Source organism: Arvicanthis niloticus, chromosome 26 (genome assembly GCF_011762505.2).
Source record: "Arvicanthis niloticus isolate mArvNil1 chromosome 26, mArvNil1.pat.X, whole genome shotgun sequence".
In the NCBI taxonomy this organism is placed as follows: domain Eukaryota; kingdom Metazoa; phylum Chordata; class Mammalia; order Rodentia; family Muridae; genus Arvicanthis; species Arvicanthis niloticus.
The window spans coordinates 21640441-21661540 of NC_133434.1; the positions used below are offsets into that span (position 1 = coordinate 21640441).

The following is a 21100-nucleotide window of genomic DNA, read 5'->3' on the forward strand; positions in this document are numbered from 1 at the left end:
AAGGATGTCCATATGGTGGAGAGTATGGAGGACATCTCTGTGGTGGACAGTGGTTAGGACATCACTATTGTGCCCAGTGGGAAGGATGTCCTTGTTTTTTACACTAGGAAGGACTTCACTGTGTTTGATAGTTGGGAGGACATCCTTATTGTGGACAGTTGGGAGGATGTCATTGTGGTTGTGAGTTGAAAAGATTTCTCTGTGTTGGACACTGCAGATGATGGCCCTGCAGACAGTAAGTACAACGTTCCTGTGGTGCACAAGAGAATGTCTCTTTGTTGGACAGTGAGAAGGATGTCCTTGTAGTGGGGAGTGCAGAGGATATATCTGGAGTGTACAGTGTGGTAAGAACATCGCTTTTGTGCACAGGAGGATGTCCCTGAGGTATACAGTGGGGAGGACATCACTGTGGTGGACAATGTTTAGGATGTCCCTGTGGTTTACAGTGTGGAGAATATTCATGTTGTGGACAGTGGTGAGGATGTCCCAGTAGTGGACATTGGTTAGGACAACCATGTTGTGGACAGTGGTAAGTATGTACTTGTGGTACATAGAAGGATGTATAATGTGGTGGACAGTGGGAAGGACATCTCTTTGGTGAACAGTGGAATGGACGTCCCTCTGGTGGACAGTTGGGAGGACCTTTCTGTGGTTACAGTGGAGAGGACATTTTCGTAGTGGACAGTGAAATACACATTTTTGGACAGTGCGGAGGATGTCAATGTAGTGGAGAGTGGAAAGGACATCCCTGTGGTGGACAGTAGAGAGGGCTTCCCTGTGGTGGACAGTGGGAAGGAGGTCCTGTGGTGGACAGTGGGAAGAACATATATGTTGTGGACTGTGGGAAGGACGTCCCTGTTGTGAACATTGGGTATGACCTGTTTGTGGTGGACAGTGTGAAGGGTATGCCTCTGTTAGACAGTGGGGATGACCTCCTTGTGGTAGACAGTGGGAAAGTCATCCCTGTTATGATCGGAGGAGAGGATATCACTGGTGTGTACAGAGGGAAGGACATCCTCTTGGTAGACATCAGTAAGAAACTTTCTGGTGTGTATATTGGAAAGAACATCCCTGTTGTAGACAGTGGTGTGGACATCCCGGTAGTGGACAGTGGGGAGGATTTCACTGTGATGGACAGTGGGGAGGATGTTACTGTGTTGTACTGAAGAATGTCTCTGTGGTGCATAGTTTGAAGGATGTCCCTATGGTGGAGAGTGAGTAGAACATCTCTGTGGTGGACAGTGGTTAGGACATCCCTGTTGTTGACAGTAGAGAGGACGTCTCTGTGGTGGACAGTGGGAAGTAGGTCTTTGTGGTGGACAATGGGAAGGACATATATGTTGTGGACTGTGGGAAGAACGTTCTTGTTGTGGACATTGGGAAAGACCTCTTTGTGGTGGACAGTAAGAAGGGTGTGCCTATGGTTGACAGTGGGGAGGAACTCCTCATGGTGGAAAGGGGGAAGGACATCCCTGTTATGATCTTAGTAGAGGATATCACTGAGGTGGACAGTGGGAAGGATGTCCTCTTGGTGGACAGGGGGGAAGACCTTTCTGGTGTGAATAGTGGGAAGTACATTCCTGTTGTAGACAGTGGGGAGGACATCCCAGTGGTGGACATTGGGGAGGATTTCACTTTGATGGACAGTGGGGAGGATGTTACTGTGGTGCACTGGAGAATGTTTTTGTCGTGCATAGTTGGAAGAATGTCCATATGGTGGACAGTGCAGAGGACATCTCTGTGGTGGACAGTGGTTAGGACATCCCTGTTGCGCAAGGACTTCACTGTGTTTGATAGTTGGGAGGACATCCGTGTTGTGGACAGTTGGGAGGATGTCCTGTGTTGAAGGGATGAGAGGATTTCACTGTGGTGGACAGTGTGGATGACGGCCTTGTGGACAGTAAGGACAATGCTCCTGTGGTGCACAAGTGAATGTCTCTTTGGTGGACAGTGAGAAGGATGTCCTTGTAGTGGGGAGTGCAGCAGACATCTCTGAGGTGAACAGTGGTAAGAACATCCCTGTTGTGCACAGGAGGTTTTCCCTGTGGTGTACAGTGGGAAGGACATCCCTGTGTTGGACGGTGAAGAGGACTTCCCTGTGGTGGATAGTAGAGGGGAACTCACTGTGGTGAACTGTGGGAAGAAGGTCCCTGTGGTGGTGAGTGGGAAGGACATTTATGTTGTGGATTGTGGGAAGGACATACATGCTGTGGACATTGGGAAGGTCGTCTGTGTGTTCTACAGTGGCAAGCATGTCTTTCTGGTGGACAGTGGGGAGGACGTCCCAGTGGTGGACAGAGGAAAGGATATCACTGAGGTGGACATTAGGAAGTATGATCCTGTTGTGAAGAGCAGGGTGTAACTTTCTGTGGTGGACAGTGGGAAAGACATGACTGATGTGGACAATGTGGTGAACATCCCTGTGGTGGACAATGGACAGGACATCTCTGTGGTGGACAGTAGAGAGGAATTCCCTGTGGTGGACTTTGGGAAAGAGGTTTCTGTGGTGGAGAATGAAAAGGACATGCCTGTTGTGGACAGTGAAGAGGACATCCCTCTGGGGAACAGTGGAAAGGACATCCCTGTGGTGGACAGTAGAGTGGAGTTGCCTGTGGTGGACATTGGAAGGACATACATGGTGTGGACTGTGGGAAGTACGTTCTTGTTTTTGGACATTGAAAAAGACCTTTTGGTGGACAGTGGAAAAGATGACTCTCTTTTTGGACAGTGGGGAGGACTTCCCTGTGTTGGAAAGTGGGAAGGACATCCCTGTTATGCTCTGAGGGAAGGATATCACTGTGGTGGAAAGAGGGAAGGACGTCCTTGTGGTGGACAGCAAGGAGGACTTTTCTGTTTTGAACTGTGGGAAGGACATCCCTGTTGTAGACAGTGTGGAGGACATCGAGGTGGTGGACAGTGGGGAGGAATTCACTGTGATGGACAGTGGGGAGGATGTTACTGTGATGCACTGGAGAATGTCCCTGTGGCACATAGTCGGGAGAATGTCCATATGGTGGAGATTGCAGAGGACATCTCTGTGGTGGACAGTTGTTAGGACATCCCTGTTGTGCACAGGAGGATGTCCCTGTGGTGTACAGTGGGAAGTACATCCCTGTGGTGGACAGTGAAGAGGACTTCCCTGTGGTGGACCATTGAAATGATGTCCTTGTTGTCAACAGTGGGGAGGACATCACTGTGGTTAACAGGCAGAAGGATGTCCCTGTGCTGGACAGAGGGGAGGACTTCGCTGTGTTTGATAGTTGGGAGGACAACCCTGTTGTGGAAAGTTGGGAGGATGTCCCTGTTTTGGAGAGTTGAGAGGATTTCACTGTGGTGGACAGTGCAGATGACACCCTTGTAGACAGTAAGAACAATTTTCCTGTGGTGCACATGAGAATGTCTCTTTGGTGGACAGTGAGAAGAATGTCCTTGTAGTGGGGAGTGCATAGGATATCTCTGGTGTGTACAGTGGTGAGAACATCCCGGTTGTGCACAGGAGGATGTCCCTGTAGTGTACAGTGGGAAAGACATCCCTGTGGTGGACAGTGAAGAGGACTTCCCTGTGGTGGACCATTGCAATGATGTCCTTGTTGTTGACACTGGGAAGGACATCCCTTTGGAGGAGAGTGGGGAGGACATTACTGTGGTGGACAGTCAGAAGGTTGTCCCTGTGGTGGACAGAGGGGGCGACCTCCTTGTGGTGGACACTGGGATGTACATGTTTGTTGTGGACAGTGCAGGGGACGTCAATATGGTGGAAAGTGGAAAGGACATATATGTTGTAGACTGTGGGAAAGATGACCCTGTTGTGGACACTGGGAAAGACCTCTTTGTGGTGGACAGTGGGATGGGTGTTCCTCTGGTGGATAGTGGGGAGTACCTCCTTGTGGTGAACTGTTGGAAGGACATCCCTGTTATGATCTGAGGAGAGGATATCACTGAGGTGGACAGTGGAAGGACGCCCTCTTGCTGGATAGCTCAGATGACCTTTCTGGTATAAATAGTAGGAAGGACCTCCCTGTTGTAGACAGTTGGGAGGACATCTTTGTGGTGGACAGTGGGGAGGATTTCACTGTGATGGACAGTGGAGAGGATGTTACTGTGGTGCACTGGAGAATGTCCCTGTGGTGAATAGTTGGAAGGATTTCCATATGGTGGAGACTGCAGAGGTTATTGCTGTGGTAGACAGTGGTTAGGACATCCCTGTTTTGCACATGAGGATGTCCCTGTGGTGCACAGTGGGGAGGATGTCCCTGTTTTTTACAGTGGGAAGGACTTTGCTGTGTTTGATAGTTGAGAGGACATCCATGTTGTGGACAGTTGGGAGGATGTCCCTTTGTTGGAGAGTTGAGAGGATTTCACAGTGGTGGACAGTGTGGATGACAGCCTTGTGGACAGTAAGGACAACAATCCTCTGGTGCACAAGAGAATGTCTCTTTGGTGGACAGTGAGAAGTATGTCCTAACAGTGTGCAGTGCAGAAGACATCTCTGGGGTGGACTGTGGTAAGAACATCTTGGTTCTGCACAGGAGGATGTCCCTGTGGTGTACAGTGGGAGAAACATCGCTGTGGTGGACAGTGAAGAGGACTTCCCTGTGGTGGACCATTGAAATGACATCCTTGTGGTCGACAGTGGGAAGGACGTCCCTTTGGAGGACAGTGTTGAGGACATCACTGTGTTGGACAGGCAGAAAGATGTCCCTGTGGTGGACAGGGAGGATGACCTCCCTGTGTTGGACAGTTGATAGGATGTTCCTTTAGTTTACACTACAGAGGATATGCATGTGGTGGACCGCAGTGAGGAATTCCATGTAGTACATATTGTTGAGGACAACCATATTGTGGACAGTGTTAAGAATGTCCTTGTAGTACACACTAGGATGTCCCTGTGGTTGTCAGTGGGTGTGGGGAAAAAAAAGGCTTGGGGATCCTGCGGTTCCTTCTGCCATGCTGTTAGTCGGCTGGGAACGCTCTGGGTTTCTCCAGCTGGAAGTTGGGCCCGGCTGTTCATTAACTAAAAGCCTCTCCCTGGCTCCTCACGGTACCTCATAGCAGTGCAGCCCCAACACAGGAGGAAGCCCTTGGGTTTCCAAAACTGGTTTATTCACATGGTGGATCGTGGATGTATCTGGATGCATACTCCCAAACCCATGATCGACCTGAGTTAAAAGGGGAGGGGAGAAGGGGGAGGGGCTGGGGAGGAATGTTTAATCGGCTCCACCTCTGGCCTTCAGGTACCTCATTAGTATGTAAATCTCTCTAGGGCCTGTTCGCTCCCTCCACCTGTGTACATGACTGAAGGGTGGAGGTGGAATGGAGATTAGACCTCATGTTTGGCCCAACATCCCATCCTTTTTTCTTTCATAAAAGGAGGGGCAACTCTGTGTTAATGAGAGATGTGGACCACGTGGAAGTGGGCCTAAGAACAGGGCTAAACATCCTATTGTCCCTAAAAGGGTCTCCGGGGTTTAAAGCCCGTTCAACCAGGCTATGTCCAAACCATGTCTTCATGGCCCAACATCTCACTGTTTTTAGTGAAAATTTTGGATGAGGTGGTCAAAGTAAAACACTATGTAGGCCAGAGGGTGTACCATAACTAAGTCAAGGGTAATGGGAATTGAGGGTAGGGTTTGGAAGGCAGGGAATCATTAAAACAATTAAATACAGATTGTACAGTTTGAGGGTAATGACATCTGATTAATCTAAATAGACATTATGTTTTCCTCACTAACATGTAACTTTAGCTATGTGATTTTGGCAAAAGAGTTCATTTGTAGCTGGAAGGTCTGGATCTGTCTTCTGTAGTGAGCATCTTTGGGTTCTGGCATGCATCTCTGGAGCCTGGTGTGGGTCTCTGGATCTCAGCATGTTCTGGGTTCTTCAGTCAGATGAGATAGCTGGAAGAAGGCAGCTTGGCAGGTTCCAGGAGGTGGCGCTGTCTCTGGATCTCAGCGTGTCTCTGGAGTCTGCAGTCAGATGAGGTGGCTGGGAGAAAGCAGCTTGGCATCTCAGGCAGGTTCCAGAGGATGGCTGGACTCTGTTGGATCTGTGGGTATACCTGTAGAATAATCACAGGAGGGAAGCAGCACCTCGGGCAGGGAGATGTCTGTAGGCTGGACATGGGGCATTAAATTGCTTGGGAACAAGCACCTTATGGCCTGTTGTTAAGATCCTGGAAAAGCAAAGGTGTTTGAGGAAATTTAGTCTTAGAAGGTATCTTGGATAGCTGAGGGAGAAAAACAATGTTAATTTTGTATCTGGGATTGGCAGCAACAGTTTGCCTGTAAAAGAAATTAGTTGTTAATTAAGACTCAAGAAATGGTGATCAGCACGTTGACTTAACTGTGGAAGGAAATTAGATGGCTTTTAAACCTTGAAGAAATTATAAAGGTTGAAAAAAAATAATGTTGGACATATATCACGAATATTAGAGAGAAAAGGCAGCATTAAAATAAAAATTAACAAACATTTTGGTTGAAAAACACAAGCATTGTTGCTCTAGGTGTTCCTGTTAGAAAGAAAAGGAAAATTTTTTGGTTGAAAAACAGGAACATTTGTTGCAGGCCCTCCTGTTGGGGAGAAGCAGTATGGCGGGTTTAGAAGCAGAGGGGAGAGGCCTTGATCTGCGATGTGGCGTCTGGGTGCTCTGGCAGAGAGGACCTGTATTCCACCTTTCTTTTTATTAGAAATTTTAATTGTAGAGAATGATCAAAAAGCTAACTTGAAGTTTATAGGGAGAGATACCTAGGCTTGATAAGAGGGCTAAGAGTCAGAGAGTGAAAGGCTATATGAATCTCTCACCTAAGGAAGGAGTCTTAGGATGGTCACAGCAGGCACTGTGACTTGAAAGACAGCTGTTGTCTGTGAAGGAGCCCTCTCTGTGGAGCTGGGGGATGGGCAAAGTGGAGGCTAGGGGTTCTGCCATCTTGCCCTTGAGCTGGAAAGCACATGGAGAGGGAGAGACAGAGAGAAAAAGAAGGAGTTAAAGTAGAGAAGTTGACCAGGAACACATGGAGAAAGAGTGGGGCCTAGTCTTTTGAACTAGGCAGTAGCTAAAAATTAGAAGAAGCTAATAAGGAACATGTGGAGAAAGAGGGGGGAGACAGAAAGAAGCCTGCCTAGTTTTGTGAACTAGGCTGGGAATTACTCACTGTCCTGGAGTTTCGATGAAAGGTTTTCTGTGGGCAATAACTGGGGAGAACACTCTTGGAGCTGGCTCTACCACCTGTAGCTGGCTCTACCACCTGTAGGGAACGATATGGGCTCATGTGTGGGTGAGCGGGTCTCCTGCAGAACCTCGGACAGTAGGTTGGATTCCAATGGACAAGGAGTTGTTTTTTCTTGGGGACTCCATCTTTCATCTGTCTAATCTCACCTGCATTATGGGGAGGTCTACTGTGCACAGCATAGCGGCTCCCTTCTACTGGAACTCCATCACGGCCAGTCACATTTGTTGCTTTAGGACCCCCTTTTCCTGCAACCACATAAAACTCTACAATTTCTCCCTCCCCCACACTGCGCAGATACTTGTGTGGATTATTCTTCTTGATGGCTGTCTGGTGTACAAACACATCTTCTTTGGTGTCATTTCGGTTTATAAATCCATATCCATTTCTGACGTTGAACCATTTGACAGTGCCCAGGACTTTGGTGGCGAGAACTTTCTTCTCAGTGTCCTCACTGCCCACGGGAGCTGATGAGGCTGGGGCGGGTCCAGGGGATGCGTCTCTGCCAGGGCTCCCCGCGAGGGGCTCGGAGGGCCTGGGGCATGCCGCTGGCCGCCGGGCTCTTAGGCGCGGGGTCCCTGGCCTGCGGGAGCGTGGTGCCGCAGGTGGTGGCCTCGCCCGCCTCGCTCATGCCGCCTCTCCACTCTCTCCAGGCACCTCTGTGGCAGTTGGCAGCGGTTAGCTCGGTGGAGGTCGCAGCGGCTCGGGGGCAGGGGACGCACGAGCTCAAGGTCTCACTGGGTCTCCCGGCCCCGAAAATGGCAGGTTGCAGGGCATTCATCTTTCCAATGTCTTGTCTTCCCACATTTGAGGCAGATTTTTTCTGTTTTTATTGCTGCCACAAATGCCTGAGCTATGGATGCAACCTGATTTTATGGGGTTCCTATTTCTCTGGTTGCTACAATCCATCTATCGTGATGCTCCTCCCTGAGACCCTGGCAAGCTAGCCTAGATTTGGAAGTCATGCCTTCCCAAACAATGGTTTTAAGAAGAAGGTCCCTAGCTGTGGGGTTGGAGATTTTTCTTTCTAAGCTCATTTTAGTTCTGAGGATAAAATCAGATAGAGGTTCTCCAGGCTTCTGATGAAGGGAGAACAGGGAGTGGGCAGGGTCTTGTGACCCTGAAGGTGGAGTAAGCCTATTCCAGGCTTGAATGGCACAGAGGCGGACCTGGTCATAGTAGCCTGTTGGCTGACTTGCCTGTTGTGTCCCAGTAGAGAAATCTTCCTGGCCAAAGAGTTCTTTAAAACCCCATGGAGTGTCATCTTCCCTTCCCTGGTTTTGCCTGACTTGCTGAAGACACTCATCACGATAGTAAGCCTCCCATTCTAGAAACATTGGATCAGGAAGGGCAGAATGGCAAATATCTCTCCAATCTTGGGGGGTGTTTAAATTGACAATATGGCTCTGTAGGAAGGATTTTGTCCACGGTGCATGAATGCCATCTTCCTTCACTGCCTGCCTGAGTTCTTTTAGGTCGGGGGCTTGGACTGGGTACCAATTAAGTGGTTTAGCTCGAGTGGGGTGGATATTAACTGGAAATGTTCGAGCAGTTTGGGTTTTATCTATGGATTTTGAAGGACTGCTACTTTTGTGGCTAAGAGGAGGGGGAGGGGACTTATCTCTCTTTGGTTGGGAGGTAAGAGGGAAGGCAGGGGAAAGCTCCTTTAGTATTTTAATGGAGCCTTGCCTTTGGATGGGGGAGGGAGGGACAGGAGGAGCACATGGTTTCATTTCCTCCAAGGCATAAGGGGGGAGGGGTGGGCATATGGATTTTATCTCTCTTATTAGTTGGGTAAGGGCTTCAAGTTCTGAAACAAGGTGATTTTTGGGACCTTGGTCTTTGGGTTCATTTAACTGAGGGGCCCCAGGAGCTGTGTTGTTGTTCTCAGTCTGTCCTATTTTAGTTGGTCCTATACATTGCCGAATTGCAGCTAAGATCGGCAAAAACTCACAAGGGTGTTTTTTAATCTCTGTTTTTGATAAGGGAAGCTACTTTGCTCCATGAGTCTGGACTGTAAATATTATCCTCTGCCATGCATGGTGCTATCTGAAGGACTTCCTCCCAAAACAAGGAGGCTTGCTTTTTGCCTATTCTTATCCTGTGGGACTTTAGCAGGGAGTATATTTGCCTAGCTTGAGGTGAACATTTACGTGAGGTGGAGTTTCCCATGATAGAAAAAGAGGAGAAATGCCTTGTCCAATGGGAACTTTCCCTTGGCCTATTGGCTTTGGGGGATTCCACAATGGTCCAAGAGTGCCAAGCCTTCCCGCAGATTTAAGAACTGGCAGCTGCCCTTATGGCTTTTAAATGGCTGCTGCGTTACCAGTTTGCCTTTTGTTTTAGAGAGAGTCTAGATAGAGAGTCTTTGCCAACACCTGTTGCAGGCTGTCGGGGATTTAAGCAAAGGCCAGGGAAGCTTTGAACCAGCACCAGAGAGTGGCCCTGGCCAGGAGGTAGCAAAAGCTCCCTTGGCTTACTTAAATCCGCGTGATGGCTTCCGACTGAAACAAAGGAGGAAAAAACAGATTACTTGTTTCAAGAGTTTGGGGCTTACCCTTCCCGCGGTATCAGCAGCTGCGTGGTTGTGTGGCTTCCAAGGCCCCACCTTTGAGGAGCCAGATGTGGGGAAAAAAAAGGCTTGGGGATCCTGCGTTCCTCCTGCCATGCTGTTAGTCGGCTGGGAACGCTCTGGGTTTCTCCAGCTGGAAGTTGGGCCCGGCTGTTCATTAACTAAAAGCCTCTCCCTGGCTCCTCAAGGTTCCTCATAGCGGCGCAGCCCCAACACAGGAGGAAGCCCTTGGGTTTCCAAAACTGGTTTATTCACATGGTGGATCGTGGATGTATCTGGATGCATACCCCCAAACCCAGGATTGACCTGAGTTAAAAGGGGAGGGGAGAAGGGAGAGGGGCTGGGGAGGAATGTTTAATTGGCTCCACCTCTGGCCTTCAGGTACCTCATTAGTATGTAAATCTCTCTAGGGCCTGTGTACATGACTGAAGGGTGGAAGTGGAATGGAGATTAGACCTCGTGTTTGGCCCAACAAGTGGGAAGGACATAAATGTTGTGGACTGTGGGAAGAATGTCCCTCTTGTGGACAGAGGGAAGTACGTCACTTTGGTAGACAGTGGAGAGGATCTACCTGTGGTGGAGTTTGGAAAGGACCTTCCTCTGGTAGACAGTTGGTAGGACGTTCCTGAAGGGAACAGTGGGTAGTATGTCCCTGTGGTGGACACTGGGGAGGACGTCCCTGTGGTGGACTGTGGAAAGAACATCCCTGTTGTGGACAGTGAGAAGATGTCCCTGTAGTGGACAGGGGAAAGGCCATCACTTTGATGAACAGTAGAGAGCACCTCCCTGTGCTGGACAGTGAGAAGGAGGTCCCTGTGGTGAACAGTGGGAAGGACATTTATGTTGTGGACTGTAGGAAGAACATCTCTGTTTTGAACAGACCCTCTTGTTGTGAACTGTGGGAAGAATGTCCCTCTTGTGGACAGAGGAGAGGACATCACTTAGGTGGACCATGGGAAGGAAATTCCTGTGGTGGACAGTGGGGAGGACCTTTCTGTGGTGGACAGTGGGAAGGACATTCCTGTTGTGGACAGTGGGGAGGATGTCACTGGTTTGGACAGAGGTAAGGATATCCCTGTGGTGGGCATTAAAGAGGATCTGTCTGTGGTGAACAATGGGAGGAAGGTCCTTGTGTTCGACAGTGGGGAGGGGTTTTATGTTGTGGATTGTGGAAAAACGTCCAAGTTGTGGAAATTGGGAAGGAACTTCTTGTGGTAGACTGTGGGAAGCATGTCCCTCTCATGGACAGTGGGGATAAAATCCATGTGGTGGACAGTGGGAAGGAAGTCTCTGTCATGGACATAGGAGAGGACATCATTTAGTGGACATTGGGAAGTGTGTTCCTGTTGTGGACAGCAGGGTGTACATTTCTGTGATGGACAGTGGGAGGGACATGCCTTTTTTTGGACAGTGAGGATGATGTCCCATTGGTGTACAGTGGAAAAGATATCCCTGTGGTGGACAGTAGAGAAGACATCCCTGTGGTGAACTTTGGGAATTAGGTCCCTGTGGTGAACATTGGAAGGACATATATGTTGTGGACTGTGGGAAGGACATCCCTGTTGTGGACATTGGGAAAGAACTTCTTGTGGAGAACAGTGGGAAGGAAGTCCCTCTGGTGGACATTGGGGAGGAATTCACTATGGTGGACAGTGGGAAGGATGTCCCTTTGGTGGAAAGACAGGAGCTCATCACATAGGTGGACAGTTGTAAGGACATCCTTGTGGTGGATAGTAGATAGGACCTCTCTGTCGTGAACTATGGAAAGAAGGTCCTTGTGTTGTAGAGTGGGAAGGACATTTATATTGTGGATTGTGGGAAGGACGTCCATGATGTGGACATTGAGAAAGACAATTTGGTGGACAGTGAGAAGGATGACTTTCTTGTGGACAGTGGGGAGGACGTCCCTGTGGTGGAAAGTGTGAAAGACATGCCTGTTTTGGTCTTAGGGGAGGATATCACTGATGTGGAGAGAGGGAAAGATGTCCCTGTAGTGGACAGCAGGGAGGACCTTTCTGTTTTGAATTGTGGTAAGGACATCCCTGTAGTTGACAGTGGAGAGGACATCCCTGTGGTGGACAGTGGGGAGGATTTCACTGTGGTGGACAGTGGGGAGGATGTTACTGTGGTGCACTGGAGAATGTCCTTGTGGTGCATAGTCAGAAGGATGCCCATATGGTGGAGAGTGCAGAGGATATCTCTGTGGTGGACAGTGGTTAAGCTATTTCTGTTGTGCCCAGTGGGGAGGATGTCCCTGTTGTTTACAGTGTTAAGGACTTCACTGTGTTTGATAGTTGGGAGGACATCCCTGTTGTGGACAGTTGGGAGGATGTCACTGTGGTGGACAGTAGAGAGGATTTTCTGTGGTGTACAGTGCGATGTACATGATTGTTGTTGACAGTGCAGAGGACGTCAAAGTGGTGGACAGTGGAAAGGACTTCCCTGTGGTGGACAGTGGGAAGGACATATATGTTGTGGACAGTGGGAAGGATGTCCCTGTTTTGGATATTGTGAAAGACCTCTTTGTGTTGGACAGTGGGAAGGGTGTGCCTCTGGTGGACAGTGGGGAGAACATCACTGTTGTTTACAGGCAGAATGATGTCCCTGTCATGAACAAAGGAGAGGACCTACCAGTGGTGGACACTGTGTAGAATGTCCCAGTGGTTTACATTGCAGAGGATATTTGTGTGGTGGACTGCGGTGAGCACTTCGCTGTAGTGCATATTGTTGAGGACAACAATGTTGTGAACAGTGGTAAGGATGTCCTTGTAGTACACAGGAGGATGTCCCTGTGGTGGACAGTGAGAAGGACATCTGTTTTGTGGACCGTGGAAAGGACGTCCCTGTGGTGGACAGTGGGGAGGACATTTCTGTTTTGGACCGTGGGATGGACATATCTGTGGCAGAATGTGGGAGGACATCTTTTGGTGGACTTTAGAGGGGACTTTTCTGTGGTGGAAAGAGGAAAGAATGTCCCTGTGTTGGACAGCAGGGAGGACATCTCTGTGGTCTACAGTGGGAAAGACATCTCTGTTGTGGACAGTGGAAAGAATATTCCTGTGGTTCACAGTTGTGAGGACATCCCTGTTTTGCATAGGAGGATGTCCTTGTGGTGCAAAGTGTGGAGGTTGTTTCTTTGGTGAACAGTGGGAAAGACATCCATGTAGTGGACTGTGGGGAGGTCCACTTTGTAGTGAACATTGCAGAGGATGTCTTTGTTGTGGACAGTGGAAAGGAGGTCCCTTTGGTACACATTGGTCAGGTTGTCACTGTTGTGAAACAGGAGGATGTCCGTGTATTAAACAGTGTGAAGGTCATCACTGTGCTGGACATTGGTGAAGATGACCCTGTGGTGGAGAGTTTTATGGATGTCCTTGTAGTACACAGAAGGACATCCCCTAGAACCTCCCTCTAGTGTACAAAGGGGAAGACATTCCTGTGCTAAACTGTGGAAATAATGTCCTTTTTGTGGACAGTGGAAGAATGTCCGTTTTGTGGACAAGGGGAGAATGTCACTATGGTGGACAGTGGGAAGGACCTCCCTGTAGTGGACATGTGTAGGATGACTCTGTAGTGGACAGTGGGGAGGACATCTGTGGGAGAGGATATCCTTGTGGTGGACAGTGTGGAGCACATCTCTGTGGTGAACAGTGGGAAGAATGTCCCTGTGGTAGACAGGGGAAAGGACCTCTCTGTGGTTTACAATGGGAAAAAAGTCTCTTTGGTGGACAATGGAGAGGATGTACCTGTGGTGGACAGTGGAAAGGACATTCTATGGTGGACAGTGAGAAGACTGTCCCTGTGGTGGAGAGAAGGGAGGACCTCTCTGTGGTGGACAGTGGGAAGGACATCCTTGTTGTGGACAATAATATTATGTCCCTTTTGTGCACATTGGGGAAGATGTCCCTCTGCTGAACAGTGGGAAGGACATCCCTGTGGTGGACAGTGGTGAGGACGACACTGTGGTGAACAGTGTTAAGGATGCCCCTGTGGTGGACTGCAAGGATGGTCTCACTTTGGTAGACAGTGGGAATGACGTCCTGTGGTGGACAATACAAAGTATTTCCCTGTGGTGCCCAGTGGTGAGGACATCCCTCTTGTGCACAGGAGGATGTCATTGTGGTGGACAGTGGGGAGGAACAAATTCTGGTGGACTGTGGGGTTGGACATCCCTGTGGTGGACAGTGGAAAGGATGTCCATGTGGTGGACTTTGGGGGAGGAATTCCTTGGGGTGGACAGTTGGAAGGATGTCCCTGTGGTGGACAGTGGATAGGACATTTCTGTTGTGAATAGTGGGATGGATGTCCTTATGGACAATGTTTCTGTTGTGTACATTGGAATGGGTGTTTCTGTAGTGGACAGTTGGGAACATATTTGTGTGGTGGACAGTTAGGAAGCAGTCCCTTTGGTAAACAGTGAGAAGGAATTACATTTTGTGGACAGCAAAAGGATGTCCATGTGGTGCACAATTGGAAGGACGTCCCAGTTGTAGACAGTGGGGAGGTTTTACCTGTGGTGGACAGTAAGTAGGACATCCTTGTGGTGGACAGTGGGGAGGACATTTCTGTTTTGAACAACTGAGAGGACGTTACTGTGGTGGACAGTGTGAAGGATGTCCATGTGCTGGACATCAGGGAGGACCTCTCTGTGGTGGACAGTGGTAAAGATGTCCCTGAGATAGACAGTGATGAGGATGTTTCTGTGGTGGACAGTGGAAAGGAACTCCTTGTTGTGGACAGTGGTGAGGACCTCCCTGTCGTGGTTATTAGAAAGGATGTCCCTGTGGTGAACAGTCAAAAGGATGTTTCTGTGGTGGATAGTGGAGAGGACCTCCTCATGGTGGAATGTGGAAAGTACGTAACAGTGTTGAACAATGATGAGGACATTTCTGTGGTGGACATTGGTGAGGATGTTTCTCTGGTGCAAAGGAAAATGTCCCTTTGGTGGACAGTGGAAAGTACATCTCTGTGGTGGACAGTAGAGAGAAACACACTGTGGTGGACAGTGGGAAGAACATTTATGTTGTGGACAGTGGGAAGGTAGTCCATGTTGTCGATATTGGGAAGGACCTCTTTGTAGTGAACAGTGGGAAAGATATTCTTCTGGGGGACAGTGGGGAGGACATCCATGTGGTGGATAGTGGGAAGGACATACCTGTGGTGGACTGTGAAGAGGACTTTTCTGTGTTGGACATTTGGGATGACATCCTTGTGTTGATTAGTGGGAAAGATGTTTCTTTGTTGGATAGTGGGGAGAATGTCCCTGTCATGGAGAGTTCAGAGGACACCTCAGAGCTAGAGAGTGTTGCTGACATTCCTGGTGTGCAAAGAAGGATGTCCCTGTGTCGCACAGTTGTGAGGATAGCCTGCTATGAACAGGAAAATGTCCCTGTTGTGCAAAGTGTCTAGAATTTCCCAGAGGTGAACAGTGGATGTTGGAGGATGTCCCAGTTGTTGACAGTGAGAAGGACGTCCCTTTGGTGGACAACAGGGAGGACTTCTCTATGGTGGACTGTATGAAGGACATCCTTGTCATGGTCAGTGGTGAGGATGTCCCTGTGGTGGACAGTGGGGAGGATGTCTTTGTGGTGGACTCTTGAAAGATGTACCTTTGATGGACAGTGGGAAGAACATCTTTTATTGGACAGTGGAAAGGACATCTTTGTGGTAGACAGTGGGTAGGATGTCCCTGTGGAGGGCAGTGGTTAGAAAGTCTCTGTGGTGGACAGTGGGTAGGACATCCCTGTTGTGGACAGTGGGGAAAAGATTTCTGTGGTAGACAGTTGAAATAAAGTCCCTGTGGTGGACAGTGGAGGGGACCTACCTATGGTGGAGATTGACGAGTACCTCCGTGTGATAGAAAGTGTGTAGAACGTCCATGTGGTGTACAGTGGAAAGAACATCCCTGTTGTGGAAAGTAGGGAGGACGGCCCTGTGGTGGACAGTGGAAACGACATCACTTTGATGGACAGAAGAGAGGATGTCCCTGTGGTGGACAATAGGAAGTTGGTCCCTGAGGTGGACAGTGGGAAGTACATTTATGTGTGGACTGTGGAAAGAACATCTCTGCTGTAGACATTGGGAAAGACCTCCTTGTGGTGAACTGGGGGAAGAATGTCCCTCTTTTGGACAGATGGGAAGACGTCACTTTGGTGAAGAGTAGGGAGGACCTTTCAGTGGTGGACAGTATGGATGACCTTTCTGTGGTCGACAGTGGTAAGGACATCCCTGGGGGGACAGGAGAGAGGAGCTTTCTGTAATGAACAGTGGGAAGATGGTCCATGTGTTGGACAGTGGTGAGGATATTTATGCTGTGGATTATGGGAAGGATGTCCACGTTGTGGACATTGGGATGGACCTCTGTGTGGTGGACAGTGGGAAGCTTGTCACTCTCATGGACAGTGGGAAGAAACAGCATGTGGTGGACAGTGGGAAGGACATCTCTGTTGTGGACATAGGAGAGGACATAATTTAGTGGACATTGAGAAGTATGTTCCTGTTTTAGACAGCAGGGTGTACCTTTCTGTGGTAGAGAGTAGGAAGGACATACCTGTTGTGGACAGTGCGGAGAACCTCCCTTTGTTGGACAGTGGAAATGACGTCACTGTGGTGGACAGTAGAGAGGACTTCCTTGTAGTGGACAGTGGGAAGGATGTCCCTCTGGAGGACATTGGTGAGGAACTCCCTGTGGTGGAAAGTGGGAAGTTCATCCCTGTAATGATCTGAGGGGAGGATATCACTGAGGTGGACAGAAAAACAAACGTCTGTGTGGTGGACAGCAGGGAGGACCTCTCTATGGTGGACAGTGGTAAAGATGTCCCTGTGATAGACAGTGGTGAGCATGTTTCTGTGGTGGAAAGTGGAAAGGACGTCCCAATTGTGGACAGTTGTGAAGACCTCCCTGTCATGGATATTGTGAAAACATCCCAATGGTGAACAGTGGAAAGGATGTTTCTGTGGTGGACAGTGGAGAGGAACTCCTAATGGTGGAAATTGGAAAGAACTTCACAGTGGTGGACAGTGGTGAGGACCCTTCTGTGGTGGACAGTGGTGAGGATGTTTCTCTGGTGCAAAAGAGGACGTCCCTTTGGTGGACAGTTTAAAGTACATTTCTGCGGTGGACAGTAGAGGGAAACTAACTGTGATGGACAGTGGAAAGAACATTTATGTTGTGGACAGTGGGAAGGAAGTCACTGTTGTGGGTATTGGGAAGGACCTCCTTGTGGTGAACAGTGGGAACGATATCCCTCTGGTGGACAGTGGGGAGGACATCCCTGTTGTGGACAGTGAAGAGGTCTTTTCTGTGTAGGACATTTGGGATGACATCCCTGTGATGAACAGTGGGAAAGACACTTCTTTGATGGATAGTGGGGAGGATGTCCCTTTCATGGAGAGTGCAGAGGACATCTCTGGGGTGGAGAGTGTTGCTGACATCCTTGGTGTGCAAAGAGGCTGTCCCTGTGGTGCACAGTGGTGAGGATATCCCTGTTGTGCACAGGAAAATGTCCCTGTTCTGCAAAGTGGGTAGGATGTCTCAGTGGTAAACAGTGAAAAGTAAGTCACTGTGGTGGATAATTTGGAGGATGTCCCTTTGGTGAACAGTGGGAAGGATGTCCCTTTGGTGGACAATAGGGAGGACTTCTCTATGGTGGACTGTATTAAGGATGTCATTGTGGTGGTCAGTGGGGAGGATGTCCCTGTGGTGGACAGTAGGGAGGATGACTCTGTGGTGGACAGTTGAAATATGTACCTTTTGTGGACAGTGGGAAGGACATTCATTTGTTGGACAACAGGGAGGACTTCTCTATGCTTGACTGTATGAAGGGCGTCCTTGTGGTTGTCAGTGGGGAGGATTTCACTTTGGTAGACAATGGATAGGATGTCCCTGTAGAGGGCAGTGGGTAGAACATCTTCATGGTGGACAGTGGGAAGCACATCCCTGTTGTGGAGATTGGGGAGGATATTTCTTTGGTGTACAGTGGGAAGAACGTCCTTGTTGTGGACAGTGGGAAATACATCCCTGTCGTGGACAGTGGGTTGGACCTCTCTATGTTGGACAGTGGGAAGAATGTCCCTGTGATGGACAATGGAAAGGATGACCCTGTTGTGGGAAGTGGGAAGGATGTCCCTGTGATGGACAGTGGGGAGCACATCCCTGTGGTGACCAGTGGTGAGGACCTTTCTGTGGTGAACTGGAGAATGTCCCTTTGGTGGACCCTGGGAAGGATGTCCCTGTTTTGGAGAGTGCAGAGGACATCTCTAGGGTGGACAGTAGTGAAGATGTCTCTGGTGTGCACAGGAAGATGTCCCTGTGGTGCACAGTCGTGATGATGACCCTGTTGTGCACAGGAGGATGTTACTGTGGTGCACAGTAGGGAGGATGTCCATGTTTTGAACAGTGGGAAAGAACACCCCAGTGGTGGACACTGGTGAGGACACACTTTGGTGGACAGTGGGGAAACATCCCTGTGGTGGACATTGGGGTTTACATCTCTGTGGTAGACAGAAAAAGATGTCACTGTGGTGGACAATTTGGAGGACTTAACTGTGTTGAACAAATGAAAGGACATCCCTTTGATGGACAGTGGGAAGGACATCCGTGTGGTAGACAGTGGTGAGGAGGTCCATGTTATGGACAGTGGGGAGGATGTCCATGTGGTGGACAGTTGGAAAAATGCCCCTGTGGTGGACTTTGGGAAGGACATCCTTTTGTTGTACAATGGGAACGATGTCACTGTGATGGACAGTGGAAATGACGTCCCTTTTGTGGACAGTGGAAAGGACGTCACTGTGGTGGACAGTGGGAAGAACATCTTTGTTGTGAACTCTGGGTAGGATGTCCCTGTGCTGGACAGTGGGGAGGTCATCCCTGTAGTAGACAGTAGTGAGGATGTTAATGTGGTGCACTGGAGAATGTCATTTTGGTGGACTATGGGAAGAATGTCCTTGTTTTGCAGAGTGTAGAGGATATCTCTGGGGTGGACAGTGGTGAAGATATTCCTGTTGTGCACTGAAAGATGTCCCTGTGTTGCACAGTCATGAGGATGACCCTGTTGTGCACAGGAGGATGTCCCTGTGGTGCAAGGTGGGGAGGATATTCCTGTTTTGTACAATGGGATAAAACACCCCAGTGGTGGACATTGGTGTGGATGCCCCTGTTGTGGACAGTGGGGAAACATCTCTGTGGTGGACAGTGGGGTGGACATCTTTGTGTTTGATGGGGGAAAGATGTCCCTGTGGTGAAGAGTGCTGAGGACAACTCTGTGTTGGACCTTGGTGAGAACAACCCTGTGGTGGACGTTTGGCTTGATGTCCCTGTGGCTAACAGAGTGTAGGACATTATGCGTAGTTGACAGTAGAGAGGTGGTTTCTGTGGTGGACATTGGGAAGGATGTCCTTCTGGTGGACCGTGAAGAGGACGTATCTGTGGTGGAAAATGGAAAGGACATCACTGTGGTGGACAGTAGATAGGACCTCACTGTGGTAGACAGTGGGAAGGATGTCACTGTTGTGGACCGTGAGAAGGACGTTTATGTTGTGGACAGTAAAAAGGACATCAATTTTGTGGACATTGGGAAGGATGTTATTGTGGTGAACAGTGGGAAGGATATCCTGTGGTGGACAGGGGGAAGGACATCCCTGTGGTGGACAGTAGAGACAAACACACTATGGTGGACAGTGGGAAGAACATTTATGTTGTGGACAGTGGAAAGGAAGTCCCTGTTGTTGTTATTGGGAAGGACTTCCTTGTGGTGAGCAGTGGGAAGGATATTCCTGTGGTGGACAGTGGGGAGGACATCACTGTTGTGGACAGAGGATAAGACATCCCTGTTGTGCCCAGTGCGGAGTATGTCCCCGTAGTTTACACTGGGAAGGACTTCACTGTGTTTGATAGTTGGGAGGACATCCCTGTTGGGGAGAGTTGGGAGGATGTCACTGTGGTGGAGAATTGAGAGAATTACACTGTGGTGGACAGTGCAGATGACAGCCTTGTAGACAGTAAGAACAATGTTCCTGTGGTGCACAAGGGAATTTCTCTTTGGTGGACAATGAGAAAGATGTCCTGGTAGTGGGAACTGCAGAGGACATCTCTGGGGTGTACAGTGGTAAGTACATCTCTGTTGTGCACAGGAGGATGCCCCTGAAGTGTACAGTGGGGAGGACATCACTCTGGTGGACAGGCAGAAGAATGTTCCTGTTATGGACAGTAGGGACAACTTCACTGTGGTGGACAATTTGTAGTTTACAGTGTGTGGTTTACAGTTTGGAGGATATTCGCGTTGTTGACAGTGGTGAGGATGTCCCTGTAGTGGACATTAGTGAGGACAACCATGATGTGGACAGTGGTAAGAATGTCCTTGTGGTATACAAGAGGATTTCCCTGTGTTGGACACTGGGAAGGACATCTCTTTGGAGAACAGTTGGGAGGAACTCCCTGTGGTTGAAAGTGGAGAGGACATTTCTGTGGTGGACAATGGGAAGGGGGTACCTGTGGTGGACAGTGGGAAGGACATATATGTTGTGGACAGTAGGAAGGACATTCATGTTGTGGACATTGGGAAAGACTTCTTTGTGGTGGACAGTGGGAAGGGTGTGCCTCTGGTGGTCAGTGGGGAAGACCTCCTTGTGGTGGACAGTGTGAAGGATATTTCTGTTATAATCTGAGGAGAGGATATCCCTGAGATGGACAGTATGAAGGATGTCCTCTTGGTGGACAGCGGGTAGGACCTTCTGGTGTGAATAGTGGGGAGGACATACCTGTGTAGACAGTGGGGAGGACATCCAGGTGCTGGACAGTTTGGAGAATTTCACTGTGATGGACAGTGTGGAGGATGTTACTGTGGTGCACTGGAGAATGTCCCTGTGGTGCATAGTTAGAAGGATGGCCAAATGGTGGAGAGTGCAAAGGACTTCTCTGTGGTGGACAGTGGTTAGGAAATTCCTGTTGTGCACAGGAGGAAGTCCCTGTGGTGCACAGTGGAAAGGATGTCCCCTTTGTTTACAGAAGAAAGGACATCTCTGTGTTTGATAGTTGGGAGGACATCCGTGTTGCGGACAGTTGGGAGGATGTCCCTCTGTTGGACAGTTGAGAGGATTTCACTGTGGTGGACAGTGTAGATGATGACCTTGTTTACAATAAGGACAACACTCCTGTGGTCCACAAGAAAATGTCTCTTTGGTGGACAATGAGAATGATGTCCTTGTAGAGAGGAGTGCAGAAGACATCTCTGGGAAGGACAGTGTTAAGAACATCCCTGTTGTGCACAGGAGTATGTCACAGTGGTGTACAATGGGAAGGACA

At 49.2% G+C, this 21100-nt stretch overlaps 1 pseudogene; it reads right to left on the reverse strand.

Annotated features, from left to right (window-relative positions):
- LOC143438750 (Y-box-binding protein 3 pseudogene) overlaps positions 1–7859 on the reverse strand; it is an 80613-nt pseudogene extending 72754 nt beyond the window's left edge.
- Positions 7860–21100: the final 13241 nt, after the last annotated feature.